The sequence below is a fragment of the Protopterus annectens genome, chromosome 3.part1 (assembly GCF_019279795.1).
Source record: "Protopterus annectens isolate FY-2018-M chromosome 3.part1, PAN1.0, whole genome shotgun sequence".
Lineage (NCBI taxonomy): Eukaryota > Metazoa > Chordata > Ceratodontiformes > Protopteridae > Protopterus > Protopterus annectens.
In genome coordinates this window covers 141,610,257-141,633,210 of record NC_056732.1, presented here as the reverse complement: position 1 = coordinate 141,633,210, position 22,954 = coordinate 141,610,257, and the positions used below count along the sequence as shown (strand labels likewise).

At 40.0% G+C, this 22,954-nt stretch overlaps 1 protein-coding gene across 1 annotated transcript in view; it reads left to right on the top strand.

The window, feature by feature from the left end:
- ODAD2 (outer dynein arm docking complex subunit 2) overlaps positions 1-22,954 on the top strand; it is a 1,637,397-nt gene that overhangs the window by 93,666 nt on the left and 1,520,777 nt on the right. The gene's annotated exons all lie outside the window — the stretch shown is intronic.

The following is a 22,954-nucleotide window of genomic DNA, read 5'->3' as shown; positions in this document are numbered from 1 at the left end:
ACCAATCATTCTTGCTGTTTGACCTGGCGCATGGTTCATGCACTAGATTATAACGTTATAACTTTTACTCTGCTGTCTTACATGGTTTCTTACACAGGAGTTCAGCAAATGTTTTTGCTGGAATGCTGGGCTATTATTCTCTGTTATGTTATTTGCTTTGTCCTTTCAAACTTGTACTTTTCCTTGCATTGTTTCACAAAACTATGATGTGCTTTTCTTTTCCTTGGTTACATTATTTGATAAGAATCATTCCCTTCACTGTTGTACTTCCTGTAGTTTGTGGAGATCTTTTGCAACTCTGTGCATTCTCATTGGTTACTTTAAGTGAATACTATCCACTACAGCTCTAGGAGTGTAATATCTTCCATTTATATTGGTTCTTCCCATAGATTTCCCCTACATTTCTACTGTACATACACCTCTCCCATTGTGATCTGTTTTCTTATTAATATCTATCTTTTCTATTTGCGGGCAGTTGTGGTGTTAGTGAAGGTGATTGGCTATTTTAATGCCTGTGTAGTAATGATGAATAAAGTAAATTTTAAATTTCATTTACTTTCTCATTTCCCTCTGCTTTCATCCACTCCTCTACCCTACTTCCACTCCCACACACCTTAAATCATTTCCTTTAAATTTACTTTATTCATCATTACTACACATGCATTAAAATAGCCAAAGGAAATGATTTAAGGTGTGTGGGAGTGGAAGTAGGGTAGAGGAGTGGATGAAAGCAGAGGGAAATGAGAAAGAAAATGAAATTTAAAATTTACTTTATTCATCATTACTACACAGGCATTAAAATAGCCAATCACCTTCACTAACACCACAACAGAGTTACAAGATGCACCCCCTCTCTGTCCCACATACCTGTCTCTCTGCAATTCACCTCCTGCGCCCCTTTTCTCCTCTTTTTCTCAGTTTCTCTCTACCTTACTGATTTGAAGGGTACTTTTTGCAGTTAAAGCTCACATATGTAACTCAAGCAAAATGTTATAAATGAATGTGGAAAGGAATGATGATGAAATGGTATGGGAGTTCAAGAAATAATAAGAAAGTAGGATTTTTTTGGAAGTAAGCCCTTAAAGAAAATAACAACAACCACCCAGAATATTATTTTATAAGGTACCAGAAAATATTTCAAAAATTCAGCCAACGTGGGCTTTTCAAAAGGAGATTTGGGGATGACTTGGGTAAGAGGGTACTGGAATATATTGGAGAAAATTAACAAAAGAACCAAGGTATTAGGAACAAACAGTTAGGGATGGAAAAGTAATAAAGTGGGATGAGGCCAAGCAAAAGTATGGGCTGCAGGTTAGAGAGTGCCTTCCTTATCAGAGAATGATAACTGAACATAACCATAGACAAAGTGTTAGGGGAGGGCGAAATGCAAGACCAGTAGTTCTGACTGAGTTTTTAGCTGAGCATAGAAAAGATGCTGATGTTAGAAAGGGATAATTAGTAGGCCATAGGAAATATTGCATGATAACTATAAGAATCAATTAGAAGAGGTTATAAAGGATTGCGGAGACTGAGCTTGAACATGCAGTTTTTTACAAGGGACATAAGATACGAGAGGAACAAGCAGAAAGACTAAAAGTATTTAGAAAGAGAAATATAGATATACGAGGAGGAAATTGGAGAAATCAGACCAGAAAACTGACTATAAATAAATGTCAAAGCTCAACAGACGGACGTGTCTGAACCAAGAAGTGGCAAATGACATCTGAGATAATTTAGAGACAAGCCTTATGGGTAGAGTCTAGCCTCATGGCTCCCAAATATGTAGCAACAAACCCAATAGGTTTGAGATTTGTACAGATTGGTTTGCATGGGTATTTGTATACCCCAATTAGACATCAGAAAAATTTTCCAAAGTTGGATAGCATATGCTAGATGCGCAATGGAAGTATAGCTGACTGGGAACATGCTCTTTTAGAAGTGTAACAAGTTGGTAAATTTAAAAATTTTTCTACAGAGTACTCAGTCAGTAATGCTAGTAGACAAATGACTGTAACTATGGAAATATTTCTTTTAGGCTGGGATATAGGGTCTGAATTGCATAGACAATGTAAGGCTTTACCAAGTTTAATGCTATTGCCTTTCTAAAAAGCAATTAATAGAAAATAAAAATGAAAACCTAAGCCAAACATAACCTAAGTATTGAATATCGTAAAGGAGATAAAAGAACTGGAGGTAGTATCTTGAGAAAATGGAAGGAGTAAATTTCAAAGAAATAAATGGCATTTTGGAAACAATACAAATAGAATATTGTCCAGGAGAAAGAGGGAAATTCAAGGGAAGGGAGGGAGCTGAGCAATTTGTGTGATGCTGGAGTAAATGGAAATTGTTAAAAAGAACACCTTTATATCTGATGTCAATCTTCACATAATCTATGACTGTGGGCTTGGTTCCAAGCCTCAGAACTGACTCTACCGTTTACTTCAGCTCACGCCTTCCAAACTCTTGAGCTAGACTCTACCCATAAGGCTTGTCTCTAAATTACCTCAGATGTCATTTGCCGCTTCTTGGTTCAGACACGTCCAACGTCTGTTGAGCTTTGGCATTTATTTATAGTCCGTTTTCTGGTCTGATTTCTCTAATTTCCTCCTTGTATATCTATATTTCTCTTTCTAAATACTTTTAGTCTTTCTGCTTGCTCCTGTCTTATCTTATGTGCACGAGTGACCTTTTTCTCCTTTTCCTTTACCTTTAAATAGATTTCTCTTGCATACCATTACTGGTATATTTTCTACTTGCTTAGGTATTTTCTGGCTACTATAGTTGGCACCCTTTCTCTTTTCTCTTTCTATAAAAAAAAATAAATAAAAATCTTTCCTGTCCCCTTGTGTGCTTTGTATCATTGCTAAGCCTACTTTTCTGTCATGACTGATAAACCTGATAATTCTTCAAAGGGAACTTCTGGCTTTAAGAGATGCCAAAAGTGTTGACAGTAAGATGCCCATTTCAGATGGGCATGTCTGGTGTGTGTATTGTCAAGACATTGTCCACTTCCAAGAAGATTGTGCCATCTGTCATGCTTTCTCTGCTAGGACTTCAACTGAGTGGAGAAATAAGCTGATTTTGAAGGGTTTGTTGAAAGGGAACTTCAAAGAGCACATATCTGGTCCGAAGACCAAAGCCAGCTCATCATCTTCCTCTTACTCCCTTGTAAACATAAGAAACGCTTCCATTTGACTCTAAGCAGTTCCTCAGAACCGCCTGAAAAGCTATCCAAATAGTGTACGGCGCTGACTGTTTCCTTGGCACCGATAGGCAAGATGGACTCTGTACCTACCACTGCTTCAGATAAGACAACTGCAGCCTCGGTACCAGAAGTGTTGTCTGTACCGAAGCAGACTACATTGACATCAATACCAAGGACAAAGTATTCTCCTTTGGTCGATCCATTTGCGGACTGACTACCTAACCCACTTGTGGAACCTAGACCGCCTAGATCTCCTTTGGCGTCATCTTTTTGATCCACTAAGAGCCTCTCGGAATCAGACATCATGAGGCTGGTGGACCAGCTGTTGACGGTAAGGGGATTACCTCCATCTTTGGTTCCCAGTCAACTTGGCACCGGGATCTGTTCTTCGTTGAGACCAACTCATCTTCCTCCAACTCCAGTTGAGTCTTAGGAGCCTCTAGCACTGACCTATCTGGCTCTGACTGTCTCAGTTCCAGTAAGAGCCTCTTCTCTGGAACCAAGAATTGCTTTAAGCCCCTCCGTTTTTTTTTCAGAACCAGAGGTCTCCCGGGGTTGAGACTTTGTCGCCTGTTCCAAGGGCAGGGTTCAACTTTTTTTTTTTTTTTTTTCAGAATCATCCATGTCCTTCGGTGCTTTGGCTTTCATTGGTTTGAACCAGGCTTCTGCTTCAGAGGCTCCCTTCTATATTGCCTAATAAGCAGGATACGAAATGTTTTACTATACACCAAAGAATTTATTCTACTAAACTTTATTTCTACTAAAACAGAAAACTAAATAAACTCTAAACTCTATTTAACTAAAACAGAAAACTAAAGCAGAAAAATCAGACAGTATTAGACAATACATTTAAAGAAAATTATGCATCACCGATAAAGGGAAAAGCTTCATGCTGTTTTCAGTCTCGACTGGGAAGCCCCATTGCAGTCAGGCAGGAGTCTTTATCGGGAAAATGATCCTGGGGAGTGCGTCCACTCTACAGGTGAGACTTCTGCCAGAGTACAGAGAGCTCCAGCTATTTATAACCAGGTTGTTTACCACAAATCATAAGAATCAGTACTTTTCCAGTGTAGGCCGGATCTTGCTAGAACACTCTGTGGTGTTGGCTACCCACCCCAGAAAAAACAGCAAATCTTGCCAAATACAATGATTTTGCAATTTTCAAATGCTATAATGGAATATTCCAGGACTTTGCAGTTTTTAGTACTCACTGGAATATTCCGGAACACACACATGACATGTTTCGTATTCAAGTATAGTGAGTTAGCTGCTGAAAGCACTAGAAATCACTAGAATGTTCCAGAACACAACATCATATCACAGCATATATCACAGAAGAAAATAGAATGTCGAGATATAGTGAGACATTAGTCAAATAATCACAATCACTCAATGTAACCCTTTTTCATATCACATTCGGCCCCTTGACTATTGACTCACTTACATCCGACATTCAAAACTGTATTTACCTTTTGGTATACACGAGTAAGTTAAACCAAAATTCCAGAATGTCAGTAAAATCAAAACAATTACTAAAACTAATATTGGAGTATTAACCAATTTAACAACTTGGTGCCAGATGCTGACCATTCGATGAATATGTCCCACCAATAATGTGGTGTATTAGGTTCTGTTTTCTTTTTTTTTTTGCTAAACTAATTAATTTATTTTTCTATAATGATACTTGTCGTTTCATGATGTAAGATGCTATGATTTATTGCTTATAAATGTTCTTTATGATGTGTGTTTAACACTTTTTGTAAAGAATTTAAATTACATGTCAATTATGATATTTAAGCTTGTCCAGTAACCAAGTAAGAAATATATTAATATATGTAAGATGCAAGTTTTATTGTGCCAGTTTAAATGAGTTACATTACCTAGACAACCTACAAAAGGATTTCTTAAAGCATATGACAATGTTTGATTTGTCACTAAACATATAAATTGTGGTGCTATTTCTACAAACATTTTAAAAGTAGAAGGTAATAGAGCCCATTTACAGATGTTGATGGAATGCTGAAGAAAACATAGTTCATATATAGGGGAGTGTTGTTCATAAATTAGTCCATTTATTGTTTTAGTACAGCGTTTTAGTTTGTGTGTTCTGTTTGAGAAGTCAATGTAATTTCCCTTTACATGGGGTAGCCAGTATTGGAATGGATGCACAAGAGATCCAAATAGTAATGGCAAAGTTAACTGACACATTCTTTGCATTTGTGACATTATAATGTATAATATAACCTGTACAAAAGTTGTCTGTGCATTTTGTTTTTTCAGAAAACAGTCTTATCCAATTAGTACTGGGTATTAATTTGTTAAAAAGTGTATTCATAAATGCTCATTATTAAGCATTAATTTTGTTTGTACTAGATTTTTCTGCAATAAAACATAAAAAGATTAAAAAATACATGTTGTTTAATTTGCAAACTTCGTAAAATTCTCATTAAATTTTAAATTAAAAGCCACAGAAGCATTAAATTGATCCAAACTTTTTTTTACAGTTGACAAGCTGTTTTTGTGTATGCCAAACTGTAGGATTTCATTACGCTTGTAACTGTATAACTTGTGAAACATTCTGACCTATGGCTTTAATATTAGCTAAAACTTTAACATCAATTGCCTTTAAAGTTTCTAACCCCATACCAGTACCTTCTAACCATGTACTATACCATGCTCGTCTCTGCCTACACTTACCTAATTTTGAAAAAGTAATATTAAAATGCATTATAGCCTTTTGATATTCCTGTCCGACATATTTACATGTAGAAGATACTTTGACTATATTTGGTCAAAATGAATCTTAGGATTGTTATTTAGTACATTTCTTTGTGAGGCCCATGCTGTTTCATTTGTGATTTGAGTTGCGTTCATACAAAACAGTACAGTAATGTTCCATATAGTGATTGATGCATTATAAATATCAGTCTCATTCTGACAACAGTAATAATTTTCCTCTGCATGTCTGTTCGTAACTGCAATTGCAGCATTTTGTGTCTGTGTAATTTTGAATTGTTATCGTGGCTTGCCTTTTATTCAATAATTGAACATAAGAATGCCCTCTCCTTATCCTCCAAATAGTTAGGTTTTCTTCGAAAGTGAGATTGACAGTATAATTTAAGCAACGACTGAGGCATTATCCAACCAAAATACTTTGTTGAAATTTGAGTTTTAATTCCTGTCTCGATCAGTTGAACTGACTGCTGTAATATTTTGTAAGCATTTATTGACTTATAAACTCAGTCCTGAAGTTTTAGGTGTGGCTCTACTAGGAGCTAGTGCACCTGCCTGTATTTCCCAAAATGTAATTCTCTGTCGCCACATATGGGTTGATCTGCAATGCTGGAGTTAACATTTTCATTTATGGTGTTTTTGCTTTTGAAATCAGTCTATTGTTTAAAATTTGTAATGCCATAATTAAATTATCTCTCCAGTTTTGCAGAGTACCATTTTTTTAAATTTGTCTTTAAGTAATTTAGTCATTTTTTTTTTCAATAAATCCCGCTCCCTAAAGGTAATAGGGTATATGAAATACCCATTTAATATTATGTTGTTTTGTAAATTTCTGTACCATTCTCCCTTTAAAATGAGAGCCATTATCACTTCGTATTTGCAAAGGCATCCCATAATACAAAATGATCAAATCTATAGTTTTTAAAGTACTTGCCTGTGTCACTCATTGGCATGGGAAACCAATAAGGTATGCAGAATAAGTATTTACTGCTGTACATATGTATTGACAACCTTTATTTGATGGTAAAGGACCAATGTAGTCAATCTGCCATATTTGTCCTGGTAACTTTCCTCGTCCTATAATTCCCTGAATTGTATGTGGTAGAGATCTTTGTTGGATATGTTGCCATATCGAGCATTGTAATATAACAGTTTTAATTCAATTTAATGAAAGTGCAGTTCCTCTTGTTTTTGCCCACCTGTAAGTAACCTTTTCTCCCAGATGTCCGCATTTTTGATGTGCCCATTTTGCCATCCCCATTTGTTCTGAAACATCTCGTATATTTGCTTCTGAAATTCTCATTTGTTCATCTGTAACAGAATTAAACCATTGTTTTAAAGAATTTGCAGAACAATGCGCATCAACATGATCTGTTACAGTACCTCGATTTATCATTTTCCAAATTGATTGCCATAACTCTTTTTCCCAAACTTTTTTTGAATGAATTTTCCAATCATTTTTCTGCCATGTAGGCAACCGGGTTGCTAATTCATTTGCCACTGACCAAGAATCAGTGTAAATATGACATGATGTTATGTTGTCCTATCTCGCCGTCATTCTTACTGGATGGGTGTGGAGCCGATCCTCTGCTCTGACTCAGCAGAATATACTAGCTTGAAGTCTCTAACTTGGCTTGTGACAGAGTAGGTATCTCATCATGCAGTGGTGCAAATCCCCAGATCTTGTTTTCCGCTTTACGAATTCGGATAGTCTCTTCTTGGCCGTGGCCAAGTTTTTTGTATTTTTGCTATTTTTCTATATTTAGAACTTAGAATTACTTAGTTTTGTGAGTACTGTGCTTTTTCATAGCTTAGGTAGCTGTTTTTTATCACTGTTGTGTGCTTCTTCTTGGCCGTCGTTGTTTCGCCAGGCCTGTATTGTGTTTTCCCGTCAACTTTTGCTGTAGTGGTGTGCTTAAATTGTTACTTAGATTGTGTGTGTATTACTTTAATAGTTAATTAGTTAAGTACTTAGTTTATTAGCTCACTTAAGTTAGAAAGCTAACTGCCCATTAGAGTAAGAGGGCTAGTAGTAGTGTGTTTGTGTCCTTTTCTGGTAGCTTACTAGGTCCATTTAAATTAGAGGCCCTAGTGCTCATTTTACTTAGAGAGTAAATCTATTCCCCTTCCCCTTTAGCTTCACTATATGTGCTGTGTGTGTTAATAATTTTTCTACACGTTTTTCTGTGTGGCCTTTACTCAGTTTATATAGTTGTTGTAGGATTTCTTCATCCCTAACATGCCTAAGGAAACTAGGGAGAAAGAACATAAGCCTTCGGGCTTTAAGTAGTGCGAGAAGTGCTCCCAAAAATGTCCATTACTGATGGACATAGCATTTGTGTTTACTGTTTAGGAGCAATCCATCTTCAGGAAACCTGCACATTCTGCCACTCTTTTAGTGGCCGTGTTTTGCAGGAGAGGAAAAATAAAAACTGATTGTCTAAGGACTCTTGAATTGACCTTTGAGGAAGCTCTGCAGGGTGCTTTTTCATCTTTGCCCAGTAAGTCCTCTTCTTCTAAAAAGGAAAGACCAACTAAAAGGCCATCTTCTGTCTCTTCGGCTTAGTCTGAGCATCCTGAAAAATTGACAGAAATTTCACAGGCATTGACCTCCTTGGCTCCACAGCCTTCGGATCTGACGGAGATAATTATTATCAATAAACTTAGTTCTTCAGCTCCAAGATCTTCAGAAACAACAGAAACTGCGACTCTGACCCCCTACTTTGAGATCTTCCATTCTGGAGAGATCTTGTTCACCAACTCTATCCTCCAAGTCTTCTAGGAGCCTGTCTGATGACATGGAGAGGGTGGTGCGCAGACCATTGAAGCTGCCGGCGCTGGCAAAATTGTTCCCGGTTCTGACCCAACAGGTTTTGGAGCCATCTAAGAGTATTACATCCACTGTTGTTCCTTTTCTGAGCCAAGCTGGATCTTTGGAGCCAGAGTGCCAAGTACCACTTGCTGTAGATCCTTCGGTTCTGGGACCTCTTCGGGAGATTCCGGAACTGATCTCTGCTCTGATGCTTTCGGTGCCATGCGGGTTGTCTAGGAGCCGAAGTTCTCTAGTCGGCCCCGGGTGGGGGGATGCTCAGACCCAAGCTTCTTTGGTTTCGAGTCTACTCCTTGGTGCTTTGGCTCGGTTGAGGTCGGCTCCTACATTAGCTTAGGAGCTGGTCTCCCTGGAGCTGGGAGTTTCTTCTGTTTCCTCAGAACCAGGGGTGCCCTCGGAGCTGGTGGGTTCTGCTTAGGAGCTGATGAGTGTGCAATCCCTCCTACAGCTCTACACAAGGATACTGGTATTTGTCCCCCCAAAGCACTGGCTACTGTCTCAGAACCACCCCATCCACCAGACAGCGGAGATTCAGAGCCTCAGGAGCCCCTCATTGGGTGAACTCCACTCTTCCGAGACCTCCCCAGAATACCCTTCTGAGGAGCCCCCTTGGAAGAGAGCATGCAAGAGGAAGCATATAGACTCCCCTGACGAGTCCGTCACCGCAGACACTGACCTTGAGGAGTCAGAAGTGTCCCCACGGTCGTCCTCTAAAGATTTCTCCTTTGCAGATATCCTTGAGATCCTAAAACAGAGAGGCGACTGGAACACCATCACCCCTTCTGATGAGTCAGTGTACCTGAAAGCTGTTGGATCTCAACCTTCAGCCTCCTGGGTGTCTCCATCTTTTGATGACCTAATGGAGTTAAGTCAGTTGAAAGGCATGGGAGTCACCTGACACTATGGAACCAGTCCCTCAGAGGCCAAACAAGTTTTTGTCAGCCCCCACTGGAAAATAATTTCTTACCAAAGGTGTGCCTGTAGATGCTATGGTGGTGGCAGCAGCCACCAAGAAGGAACTTTCTGAGTCATCCTCATCTGTCCATCCTCTGAACAAAGATTCTCGAATGATGGACAGATACAGGAAGTGTATCTTTTCGTCAGCGACTTTTTTACACTCAGATCGCTGAACTACCTTGCACACTTTACAAGGCTACAAAAAGATCTCCTGAAGGAGTTACGAGATGCTCTACAAGGTTCTTTGGCTGCGGGCGTGCCAGAGAAGGTCACCTCCCAGTTATCCACCTTAAATTCCATCGTCAACTCCTCCATGAGAATGATATCATATACAGTGGATGGAGTGAGTAGGGCAGCGAGTTCAGAAGTTTCCTTGAGGAGACACTCCTGGATGTGCTTGTGTAATTTTGTTGAACCCTTCAAGTCTACCGTTACCAATGCCCCTTTTGATGGTTCCTCACTTTTTGGACCTAAAGTTAGACACACTCACCAGATGTGAGCAGGAAGGGAAAACTCTCTCTGCCATTGGAGTACGTTTTTCCGTACCTTCAAGACCTTAACCTAAAGGTCAGAAGAGTGGGAACATGTGGTTCAAATGATCCCAGGGAGCTTTCCAAGATGCACGAGGTGAATCCTTCCCCAGGGGCAGAGGGGGAGGCAACAATGGTAGACGTCATCCTAGAAGCAGATGGGGTCAGCAAAACCAGGGTGACTGTGATTCCTTTCGTGGATGTCCTTACCAGCACTCCTGAAAGGAGAGCCATCTGCTCTACTCTGGCGGCAGTCGGGAGGCGTTTATCTTTTTACCCAGAAGCCTGGCAAAATATCACAAAAGACAAATGGGTACAAAGCATAATATCCAGAGGCTATTCCAGTCCCTTTTGCCATCCTCTCCCACATATCAGAACAATCCCAGATGTGTTCCACCCAGTCTAAGGGAGCAAGCAACTATAGAAAGTCAAACGTTGCTAGACAAAAGAGTCATCCAAAAAGTCCCCGCAGACCAAATAGGATTCAGAACTTACTCAAGATTATTTTTAGTGCCAAAAAGAACAGGGGACTGGAGACCCATATTGGATCTCAGCAAACTGAACGAATCTGTCAAAAAGTCCAAGTTCCGAATGGTGCCATTGCAGTCATTACCTCCCTTTTTAGGGAAAGATGATTGGATGTGCTCAATAGACCTCCAGGGTGTGCACTACCACATAAGAATGGACAGAGCCTCAAGGAGCCATTTACGTTTCTGGCTGGGAGTCAGTCATTATCAGTTCTGAGCTCTGCCCTTTGGTCTCACTACATCCCCCAGAGTGTTCACCAAATACATGTCAGTAGTAGCAGCTCACTTGAGATGTCTTGGATTCCAAGTGTTTCTGTATCTGGATGACTGGCTCCTAACTGCCACCACCAAGCGTCTACTACAACAAGCCAGGGATGCATCACTGGAAATTTGTGCTCAGTTAGGCATAACAGTCAATTTGCAAAAATTTGCCTTGTTGCCCTGTCAGCATATTACTTTCATAGGTGCAGACCTAGACACCGTTTATATGATGGCACGTCTTCCACCTCGACAGAATTTCTGCCCTGAGACAGCAAAAAATCCACCTTCTTCCCAAGGACAAGGTAAAGGCAAAGGTAGCTCTGAAACTTCTAGGAACCTTGGCTTCAACCATAACTCTGGTTCCTCTGGCCAGGATGCATATGAGAATCCTTCAATGGCTCCTATTCTCTCAGTGGTCATTACAAGAACTTCCTATGTCTCATCTGATCAGAATAACAGAGTCATGCAAGAGAAATCTATGGTGGTAGACTCAGTCCAATCACATGACCATTGGAAGACCCTTTATACCACAACAACCTGTTGCTACAGTGACCACAGACACTTCCCAGATAGGGTGGGGGGGGGGCATTATCTGGGAAGGACAGTCCAAAGGCATATGGCAAGAACACGAGGCCCATTTGCACATCAATGTTCTGGAGATGAGACCCGTGCTTCTAGCATTGCAGGCACTCCATGACTCTCTTCCACTAGGGACAATTGCAATCCAGTCAGACAATATCTCATTGGTATGGTACATAAACAAACAAGAAGGAAACGGATCATATCCACTTTGTCGAGAGGCTCTGAGAGTCTGGCAGTGGGCAGTCTCTTCCCAATTCTTTCTAGTAGCAATGCACATCCTGGGGAAATCGACTGTGATAGCAGACAAGCTCAGCAGGACAATATTAATGCCTCATAGAGGTCTCTAAACCAGAGCCTAGCGGAGGAGATTTTCTGGAAATGGGGCGAGCCTTGCTGTGATCTTTTTGCCACTCCTATGAATACCAAATGCAGCAGCTACTTTGCTCTAATCCACCCTCTGGGGAGACACTGAGAGATGCACTTGTTCACGATTGGCCCTCTGGACTTCTTTATGCCTTTCCACGGTTTCCCCTCATACCCAAAGTCATCAAGAAAGAAAAATCTTTGGGAAGCAGGCTGATTCTCATTGCCCTCATCAGATTTGGTTCCTCTTCCACTGGCCTCATCTGCAGGAGAAGCCATGGGTTCTGAGCCCAGTTCCAGACCTTCTGACCCATATGTCAGGAACCCTTCATCCTCTCCACACCCTCAATTTGACAGCATGGCTGCTCCACTTCCAAACCTAGTCAGGCTTCAAGACTTCAATCCAGCAGTCAAACACATCTTGATATCCTCTCATAAAGATTCTACCAGAAAATTTTATATTAGTAAATAGAAGAGGTTCTCCTACTGGGCACAAACCAGAAACATTGACCCCTTTTCTACTCCAGTTCGCTCGATTTTAGAATTTCTTACAAAACTCTTCCATCAAAGCTCAGCTGCAGCTACAATTAGAGTCCAACTGGTGACAATCTCAAATTTCCACATTGGTGAATATACTCCTAACCTAATGTCACACAGATTATGTAAAGCATTTTTAAAAGGCACTTCTTTATTGAGACCTCCTTTAAAAGAACTGCTCTCTTCTTGGGATTTAAAGTTTGTCCCGTCTCATCTAACATTGCTGCCATTCGAGCCCTCCTCATCTTGTGACCTCAAATTTCTTTCTTGGAAGACTATCCTTCTTGTAGCTGTAACATCTGCAAGAAGAGTCTGAGTTGCAAGCACTATCAATCAAACCACCATATTTGATTTTCCATAAGGACAGGGTATCGCTATGAACTAATCCGTCCTTTGTACCTAAGGTTTGTTCTCAATCCAATCTAAATCAATCTATTGAGCTTCCAGTGTTTTTCCCAGTCATAGCAACAAGGCAGAGTATAAACTCCACCAACTGGTTATGCATAGACAACTCAGATTCTATCTGCATAGAACTAAAGATTTCAGGAAATCAGACCAATTGTTCATCTCTTTCTCTGAAGCAAAAAAGGGCATGCCAGTTTCTAAAGTCACATTTTCAAATTGTATCACTTTTATATACACCTCCAATAATAGAAATTTGCCGTTCAGAATTAGAGGTCACTTAACCACAGCAGTAGCAACATCCCCTAATTTTCAGGCCAGAATGTAAATGGACAGTATTTATGCTGATGCTATGTGGGCAAATCCACATACATTTATTACTCATTTCAAAGTTGATTTGGCCTCCAGGGACAGGGCTTCCTTTGGTTCCATTGTACTCAAAGGTGTACTCTCATGAGCCACCCAGGGAAAAGGTGCTAGGGACACTGTCCCATCCAGTAAGATTGAAGGCAAGATAGGACAACATAACATAAAGAAGTTATGTACTCACCGTAATGTTCCATGTTTGTTGTCCATCTCGCCCTTCTTTCTTACAACCCTCCCACCATCCCCCATCCAAGGACTCCTAGTGGACCTGGTAGAGAGTTGTTTCCTCTTATAAATGAGCTGCTTTGACTCTTTGTTTTTCCTTGACCTGATGTCATATTATTTTAGTCTTTGTTGATAGCAAACTAGATTTGGGGAATTGCACCACTGCATGATGGGACATCTATGAGCCAAGTTAGAGACTTCAAGCTAGTGTATTCGGCTGAGTTGGAGCCAAGCATTGGCTCCGAACCCATCCAATAAGAATGAAGGGCAAGATGGACAACAAGCATGCAATGTTATGGTGAGTGCATAACTTTTTTTTTTTGGCATCTTCTGTTTCAGTGCTTGATATACAGCACACAATTCTGCATACTGACTTACTTTTACCACTTCTTGAAGATGTTAAGATTTTCTTAGTCGCTGGATTATAAGAGACACCCTTCCAACATTTTTTATTTCCTACATATTTTGCAGACCTGTCAGTAAGCCAAACATGTTTACGCTGTTAGAGTGGCACCTGCACATACCTCATTCCCCATTTTACCAGGGATTCACTGACTGGTACAGCTTTGTCAGTAACAGATAGTTGTTGTTGGTATTTGAGCTACCTTTTCATGTAACATTGCTACCTCATTAATTCCAGGTTTAGCCCTGTCCTGAATATACCATTTTCATTCGATAATGCTTGCTTCTTGTGCATGACCTATTTTATGTTTTTTGGGTGAACTCATCACCCACTGCATTATAGGTATTTCTGGTTGTAGTAATACAGTATGCCCTATCGTCATTTGCTCGGTATCTACCAGTGCCCAGTAGCATGCTTGTAATTGCTTTTCAAAAGAAGAATATCTTTCAACTGCATCTGATAGTTTTCTAGTCCAGAATCCTAATGGCATCCGCTTTGATTCCTGCTTTTACCAAAAGCTCCAGTTGGCGTAATGATCCTGCACAGATGCATGTAATTTTTCTTCCCCATCCTGTAGGGACCATAAATCTAATGCTTTTTGAATAGCCTGCTTTACTTGTTCACAAGCTTTCTGCTGATCATCCCCCCAGATGAACTCATATTTTTTTTCTAGCCACTTTTGTACAACGGGAGAATATTGGCTCAAATGAGGAATGTGCTGTCTCCAGAATCCAAACAGTCCAATAAAACACTGTGTCTTTGTTTTCTCTAGAGGGGTTGGAAATTCTAAAATCTTTTGTTTTGCCTTTGGCAAAATTTCTCTATGTCTCTAATGCCACTGGATTTAATTTTACTGTCTGAGTTGGTCTCTGTATTTTATTGGGATTTATTTCCCAGCCGTTTGTCTTGGTGATCAATCACTGTCTGTAAATACTCACTCACTTCTTGCTCAGAATTTTTCTGAATAAGTATGTCATCAGTGTAATGTGAAATTTGCATATTTTGAGGTAACTTTATCTCATCTAAATATTTTGGTACTATTTTATGGCAGATAGTGGGACTATGTAAATAACCCTGTGGTAAACGGGTAAATGTATATTGTTGTCCCTGCCAAGTAAAAGCAAATTGGTCACCATTTTTCACTGCAATTGGTATAGTAAAGAAAGCATTCACTAAATCTGTTAGTGCATACCAAGTGCCCTGGTGTAAATCTGTTAGTGCATACCAAGTGCCCTGGTGTAAATCTGTTAGTGCATACCAAGTGCCCTGGTGTAAATCTGTTAGTGCATACCAAGTGCCCTGGTGTAAATCTGTTAGTGCATACCAAGTGCCCTGGTGTAAATCTGTTAGTGCATACCAAGTGCCCTGGTGTAAATCTGTTAGTGCATACCAAGTGCCCTGGTTTTTCTGTACATTTTCTATTAATGTTATTGTATCTGGTACTGCAGCTGTTAATGGAGGAGTATATTTATTTAGTTCCAGGTAGTCTACTATCATTTGCCAAGATCCGTCTGACTTTTTGACGGACCAAACTGGATTATTCCATGCTGTCGTAGTAGTCTTTAAAACGCATGCATTTAATAAATCCAGGATTGTTTTATCTTTTTCCATATGTCCCCCAGGGTTTCTATATTGCTTCAAGCTGATTGCTTTCGTTGCTGGAGATAATTCCACAGGTGGCATTTTAATTTTTTCTACTGTAACTGCTTTAACCAAAAAATATGACAACACCAAACTGATACTGTCCATTAGCCAGATTCAACACCAAACCCTTTAAAATATTGATTCCTGTTGTATAGTCAGGGACAGGCACTATTAACACAGAGTAACTTCTCTTTGGTAATTGACCTATTTTCATTTCTAACATCGTTTGAACTGCCATGATTTGTTTTTCACCAGGTCGAGTAATAGAAACTTGTCATGCCTTAAATAGACACTGATTACCGTAAATCAGTGAGGACTCCGTCCAGTATCAATGAGAGCTCGGACCCATTGTTCATTTTTACTTTTTCAAAATATTGTCACATTTACTTATGGTTGAAAATCCTGCCGAGCCCATCCACTTACTGGAGCTTGGCTAATTTCCTAGTCAAAATGTAAATTTGACAAATCTGGGTATATCGCAGGTGGAGCAGAAGGAACCACTGAATTTCCTTCCTTATCCTCAACTTCGCCTTCTGTCACATGCTCATCCTGTTTTTCTACATTCTGGGTCTGGCTACTATTTTTATTCAAGCCTCGCTTTTTATACATCTCCCACATTGTTGGGGTATCTATCCCATCAATCTTATCTATTGATACCCCTTCCTTTAACAGTGCAGTGAGCATATCTTTTTGTGATACTCTGGTGTCTTTACGTCCATCACTTTTATTTCCCATTGGTCACTATTTGACTGCTTTGGTCCCCATTCTCTTAACTCTTCCAACTGTCTCAATCCCTGAATAACTTCAGAAATAGCACTTCCCTTCTCACTAATTAAATATGTCAATATTACTGTTTTATAAGTCGGGGGTGCTAACTTAATAAATCTATTTCTAACTGTAACTGTCAAAGCACTTTGTAATAATGTATCAGCTGTCCCTACAAGTAAAGCAGTTTTTATTGTTTCCTCATTAATTTTTTGAATAGCATCTCATAATGTGAACCATGGCCCGTCATTAGAAGGCCAGCACATTTCTGTAGGATATTTTCCAGCACAATAATCTGCTATGATCTTGAAAGGATTTGTCATTTCCCATTGTCATAACTTTGAAATGCATCTTGCACTGATGGATCATTATTACTTAGTACACACAACTTTTTGCATCTGCTTTGTCTATTTCTACTCCAGTAGGCCCAGTCTCATAGAGTCTCACTAATGTATTTATTTATTTATTTATTGACATTTGTTAACCGGGTTGGTCCAGCTGGGTTTTTGGCCCATTTTCAGTGGAGACCCGAGGAGAAAAGCTCCAATACACATATATACAGATATAAAAAGGTAACAATTTCAATTGACATATGATGAGATATGAAAAAAAAGAAGAAAATAATAATAATAATACAAGAACACTACAGGTACAGGTGAAAACATGCAAACTATTTACAATTATGTAAACTATATGTTTACAGATTAGAGATTTTGTACATATTTACATGCAGATTAATTGATCAGATGAGAAGAATATAGTTCAGTTTGTAACCCTTAGTTGAGGGATCACATTTTTGAGGTGATGAAGGAAAGTGAGGAGGGGGTAGCCCTTGGAGGGAGAGATGAGGTTAGGTTGGGGCTGTGCAAGGGCAGATTCTGGTGTTGAGCAGATGGAGTTTTAGTTACTCCTTAAAGTGTGCTGGGTGAATGGTGGAGCTTATTTCGCGCGGAAGTTTGTTCCAGTTTTGGGCTATTGAGTATTTATATAAGAGTTTGCCTACTGCGTTCTATGGCTGGTAGGTGTTGAGAAGTTGCTGATTAGAGGTACGGAGAGTGCGAGAAGGTGTGTAGATGGAAATGAGGGAAGAAAGATCTGGGCAAGATGAAGGTTTGTAGAGAATGAAATGTAGCATTTGTAGTTGTGAAAGTAAAGTGTGGGGGAATTCTAGTCATTGTAGGGATGTGAGGGGTAGACAGTGGTGGGATTTGTAGGGATAGTCTGTTATGAATCTAGCTATCTTATGATAAGTTTGTTGGAGTTTGTTTAAAGTTGTGGCTTGGATATTGGTGAAAATAGGGGTAGCATACAGAAGGGAGGGTAGCAGGAAGGCTTGAGCAAGGGAGAGCCTAGCATTTGGAGTTAAACATGTCTTGTTACGATAGAGCAATCCAAGTTTCTGGTTAGTCTTTTTTATACAGTGGAGGAGGAGTATATTAAATTTGAGTTCATCATCTATGACGACTCCTAAAAGTTTAGTACGAGCATCAGGTTTAATAATTGTGTTATTTGAGGAAGTGATATAGAAGGAAGATTTGTGGTGAGTATGTGACCGAGGGAGAAATAATGGGAGTTTGTTTTTTTTTTTTTTTTTTTTTTTGGGGTTAAGGATGAGTAGGTTTTTAGAGAGCCATTGTTCAGTAGATGAGAAAGTATGTTGAGAGAGAGTATGGAGCTCAGAGATGTTGTCAGAGATGGAGATGAGGGTAGAATCATCTGCGTATTGGATGAGAGATGATTGTTTGCATGATGTGTGTAGGTCATTAGTGAAGATGTTAAAGAGGAGAGGACCTAGGATGGAGCCTTGGGGTTCTCCTGTTGTGACAGATAGGAATGAAGAAGTGGAGGAGAGCCATTTGACAGACTGTTGCCTGGAGGATAAGTAACTGGAGAACCAGGAAAGGGTAGAAGCAGATAGATTGAGACTAGCAAGTTTAGATAGCAGCAGAGGATGGCAGACCGTATCAAAAGCTTTGGAAAGGTCTAGGAAGAGGCATGAGATACGTTTATTATTATCTAGGGCTTCTGCAATGGTATGGGTAAAGGATAGGAGGGCAGTACTTGTACTATGGTGGGGACGAAAACTGTGTTGGGTAGGGGTGAGAAGATTTTGTTGGAGTAGGTATTTTAGCAGTTGTGAGTGGATACATAGGATCATAGGAGGTTACTAGGCTAATGGCCCTGGGGCCCTTACAAGCCTAGCCAAGAGTTTATCTCCAAAAAGAAACCTCAGTCAGCACCTGTCACAACTGTTAATGAGGGACACAGGTGGAACCCCTGGGACAAATTTGTGGTTTCCCATCCACTCATCAAGATTTTGCTTGAAGTGGGCCAGCAAGGTACTCTGTTTACCGTGTATGGGAAGTCTATTCCAAAGACAGGGCTGTCACTGGGAGACGAACCTGTCTCTCCAGCAGGTTTTGTTGATGTTGCATGGTAGATTCAGGCCTTTTGAGTGGGTAATGCACAAGGAGTTAGACTTATGGGTATGGAGCATTTCTAGTAGGGCAGGGTCTGAGACTGCCTTGTAGGTGAGACAGATCACCTATGAGCAGTCTGTGCGATACCGAGCAGAGTGATAGTGATTTGAGCCTATCTACACAGGACAGGTGTTGGAGGCCATGGATTCTCTTTGTGAGGTACTTCTGTGGCCTTTCCAGTTGGTGTAGATGTTTGGAGAAGTACATATCAAATGGGGCATTATACTCAACTATTGCTCTAATTAAAGAAGAGTATAGAGAGGTAATAACCTCCTTTTTTCTGGATGTAACCCCCTTACTTATGAGATGAACCAAGTAAAAGACTTTTCTGATCACTGCTGCTACATAATGGTTGTATGTGAGATTGTTGTCAACTTGAGTACCCAGGTCTCTCACCACAGGTTGTGTGCTTAGTGGGTTGCTGTTGATGTGGTGATCAGTAGGGGCCATGTATTTGCTGAATGGTATGATAATATATATTTTTGCATTTAACTTAAGGCCATAACTTTGGCACCAGTCATTTGTTGCTGTGAGACCCTCTTGCAGTATGTTAACATCATTTGAGGAGTCAATGACAGCATCCAACTTACAGTCATCTGCAAACTTGGTCAGCCACAGGCCTTTTGTCTTTGCCTGGACCTCTCAGTAGTAGATGCTGAACGGTAGGGCTCCCAGGACAGATCTCTAGGGAAAACTACTAGTGACAAGTTTGCTATCGGAGGCGGAGGTGCTTATTTTGATCTTGAGGGTTCTATCTGTGAGCCAGTTGACCACCCATCTGATGAGGTAGAGAACTTGCACACACACACACACACACACACACACACACACACACACACACACACACACACACACACACACACACACTAGGGGAAATGCGATATATATATATATATATATATATATATATATATATATATATATATATATATATATATATGTAGCATTTTGGAGAGGGGGATAGGATGGCTATGGGACGGTAATTAGATGGGTCAGTGGAGTTGCCCCCTTTGTGTAGGGGAATAGTGAAAAAGGATTTCCAGAGGGTAGATACTGTAGATTCCTGAATGGACCTATTGATTAAGATAGACACTGGGTAAGCTATAGAGTCCGCAGCTAGTTTGAGGAAAGTGGGTGGGGGGGTAGATTATCTGCAGATGGTGAGCAGGGTTTGAGCTTAAGTAGAAGAGATCAAATATAGGAAGTGGGAACAGACTGTAGGGAGAAGGGATTATTGTTGGGTGGGTAGGAGTGGATGTGTTGAGGAGTAGCATTGCCAGTAGTGGGTAAGAGTGACTGAATAGCATCAATAAAGTAGCATTGCCAGTAGTGGGTAAGAGTGACTGAATAGTATCAATAAAGTATTTGTTGAGCAAGGTAGCTGTATCTAGACGGGATATGTCTGGGTAGGGGGTGGGGTTTGAGGGGCATCCAGGAAAAATAATTCTTTTAATGGTTGACCAGAATTTCTGAGGGTTGGTTTTGCTATCAAGTGTAGTAGAGTTAAAGAAGGACTTTTTGTCAAAATTGGTTTGTTTCTTGGTAAGGTTCCTGAGATGTCTATACTTGTGAAGCAGGGATAATTCTTTAGTTTTGGTCCAGGCTTTCCACGTTTTATCTCTTTGAAGCATAAAGGACTTTGTCTCTTTGGAAAGCCAAGGAGCATAGTTAACTTTTATTCTAACCTTTCTAGAGGGAGCAAGGGAATTGAGGGTATTTACGAAGATACTGTTGAAACTATTTACTGCGTCATTTAAGGGGGCTTGTTTCAGGAAAGTCCAGTCACTGGAAGAGAGAATTGTGCTGAATTGAGTTGAGTCAAAGTTAGAGAGTTTGCGGCAGTATCTATAGTGGTTAGATTTGGGAGGTTAAGAGCTGTATCTAAGGACAAGAGTGGGTAGGTGGTCACTTAATTGATCTGGTAGGGTAGTGGGGTTGTGATATAGCTTAGGGGTGTTGGTGAGTATCCAGTCAATTATAGAGCTAGAAGAGGAGTTTTTATGGATTTGGGTGGGAGAAGTTATTAGTTGATGGTAGCTGTGGAGATTAATACTGTTTTGTGGAGAGTCAATTTTAAGTTTTATCCAGTCTAGGTTGACATCTCCTAAGATAAGCGTTTTATAGGGTACATCGTGAGTGAACCAGGAAAGGATTTTCTCAAGGATTGGTAAGTTGTTTCCAGGAGGGATGTAGACGGAGGCAACAGTTAATTTTTTGTGTGAATTGAGGTGATAGTTGGTGATAATGAGTTCAGCTGGTTGAATGTTATTAACGATTCCCCAGGTTTTTGTCTGGACCTTTCAATCAAATCACTCATTTCTTGTTGTGTAAAATCTTCCACGTGAAAGTCTTTTTGCCCTTTCTGGAGCCCTTGTGCACCAGGAATCATCTGCTTCCTTCGCCTAAGAATTAGTTTTACCTTTACTAGCTCTATTTAGCCTGCTCTTCCCCAAAGGAATTATTTTCATTATCAGAGTCTGACTGGGATGGAGGATTGGAAGAATATCAGATATCTCCATCCCAACGGTCAGGATCCCAATCAAAACCTGCTTTGGCTATGGATATGTGCACTTTCCTTTTATTAATTTTACCTCTTCGTGTGCGATATTTTTATTTAACTACACATACAGCAGATTTTTCTACTACATGCTGATACAGGTCTGGCATTGTAAGATTACAGTTTTTTTTTTTTTTTTTTTAACTCTGCTATTCTTTTCTCTAATTGGTTTACTTGTTCACATTTACATATTTTATCTACATGCAGTTTTCGGTATGCAATCAAGAGGATCCAGCCCCATCTGCATGCAGCATTCAATTCTTTCCCTTTTTCTATTAAATTTTTTTTGTAAACATGCTTGTACCAAACCTGGTTCGGCATCTTTTAAACAAGCATCCCAGTTTTCACTTAATCCTGTACCACTTGATCATTCCAAAGCTAGCACTTTATATGGGTCCAGGTCCCATCCTGGAATTTCTACTTTGATGGCTGCTATTTCCTTCTTACGTTTCTTTTTAAACATTTCGGATCCTGCTGACTATGCCAAAATAATGTATTGCCTAATAAGCAGGATACAAAATGATTTACTATACACCAAAGAATTTATTCCAATAAACATTGTTTCTACTAAAACAGAAAACTAAAAAACTCTATTTAACTGAAACAGAGAACTACAGAAAACTAAATAAACTCTATTTAACTAAAACAGAAAGCTAAAGCAGAAAATCAGACAGTATTGGACAATACATTTAAAGAAAATTATATATCACAGATAAAGGGAAAAGCTTCATCCTGTCTTCAGTCTTGACTGGAAATCTCCGTTGCAGTCAGGCAGAATTTTCATTAGGAAAATGGTCCTGTACAGTGCGTCCACAGGTGAGACTTCCACCTGAGTGCAGAGAGCCCCAGCTATTTATAACCAGGTTGTTTACCACAAATCAGGAGAATTAGTACTTTTCCAGTGTAAGCTGCATCTTGATTGAACACTCTGTGGCATTGGCCACCCATCCCAGAAAGAACAGCAAATCCTGCCAAATACGATGATTTTACAATTTTCAAATGCTATACTGGAATATTCCAATGACTGCAATTTTTAGTACTTACTGGAATATTCTGGAACACACGCATGACATGTTTCGTAATCAAGTATAGTGTTTTGCTGAAAGCACTAGAAATCACTAGAATGTTTCGGAACAAATCATCATATCATAACATATGTCACAGAAGAAAATAAAGAGAATGTTGAGATACAGTGAGGCAACAGTCAAATAATCACAATCACTCAATGTACCCCTCTTTCGTATCACATTCATATCACACCTACTCAGTGCAGGGTGGGACCATGGTTCTGAAGGAGTCTATCTTGGTTCTGGGATCCCAGGGGGGCTGGCCTTCCAGATCATGGAGAAGGCCTTGTCCATTGTGGACTCCCAGTCCTTTCTATCCCTGTCGGGCTAAACTTCTGCATTCCCTCGACCAGGGATACCATCAGCCTCATCCCTGGGACAGAGGGCACAAAAGCCCCAGGAGAGATCCACCTTGGTGGTTTCCTCTTTGGACACTTCCCTGGAACATCCCCCTGAGGAAGTACCTGTGATGAAAATGTGCAAAAGGAAGCACTTAGACTTCCCAGAGGAGTTCTTCACT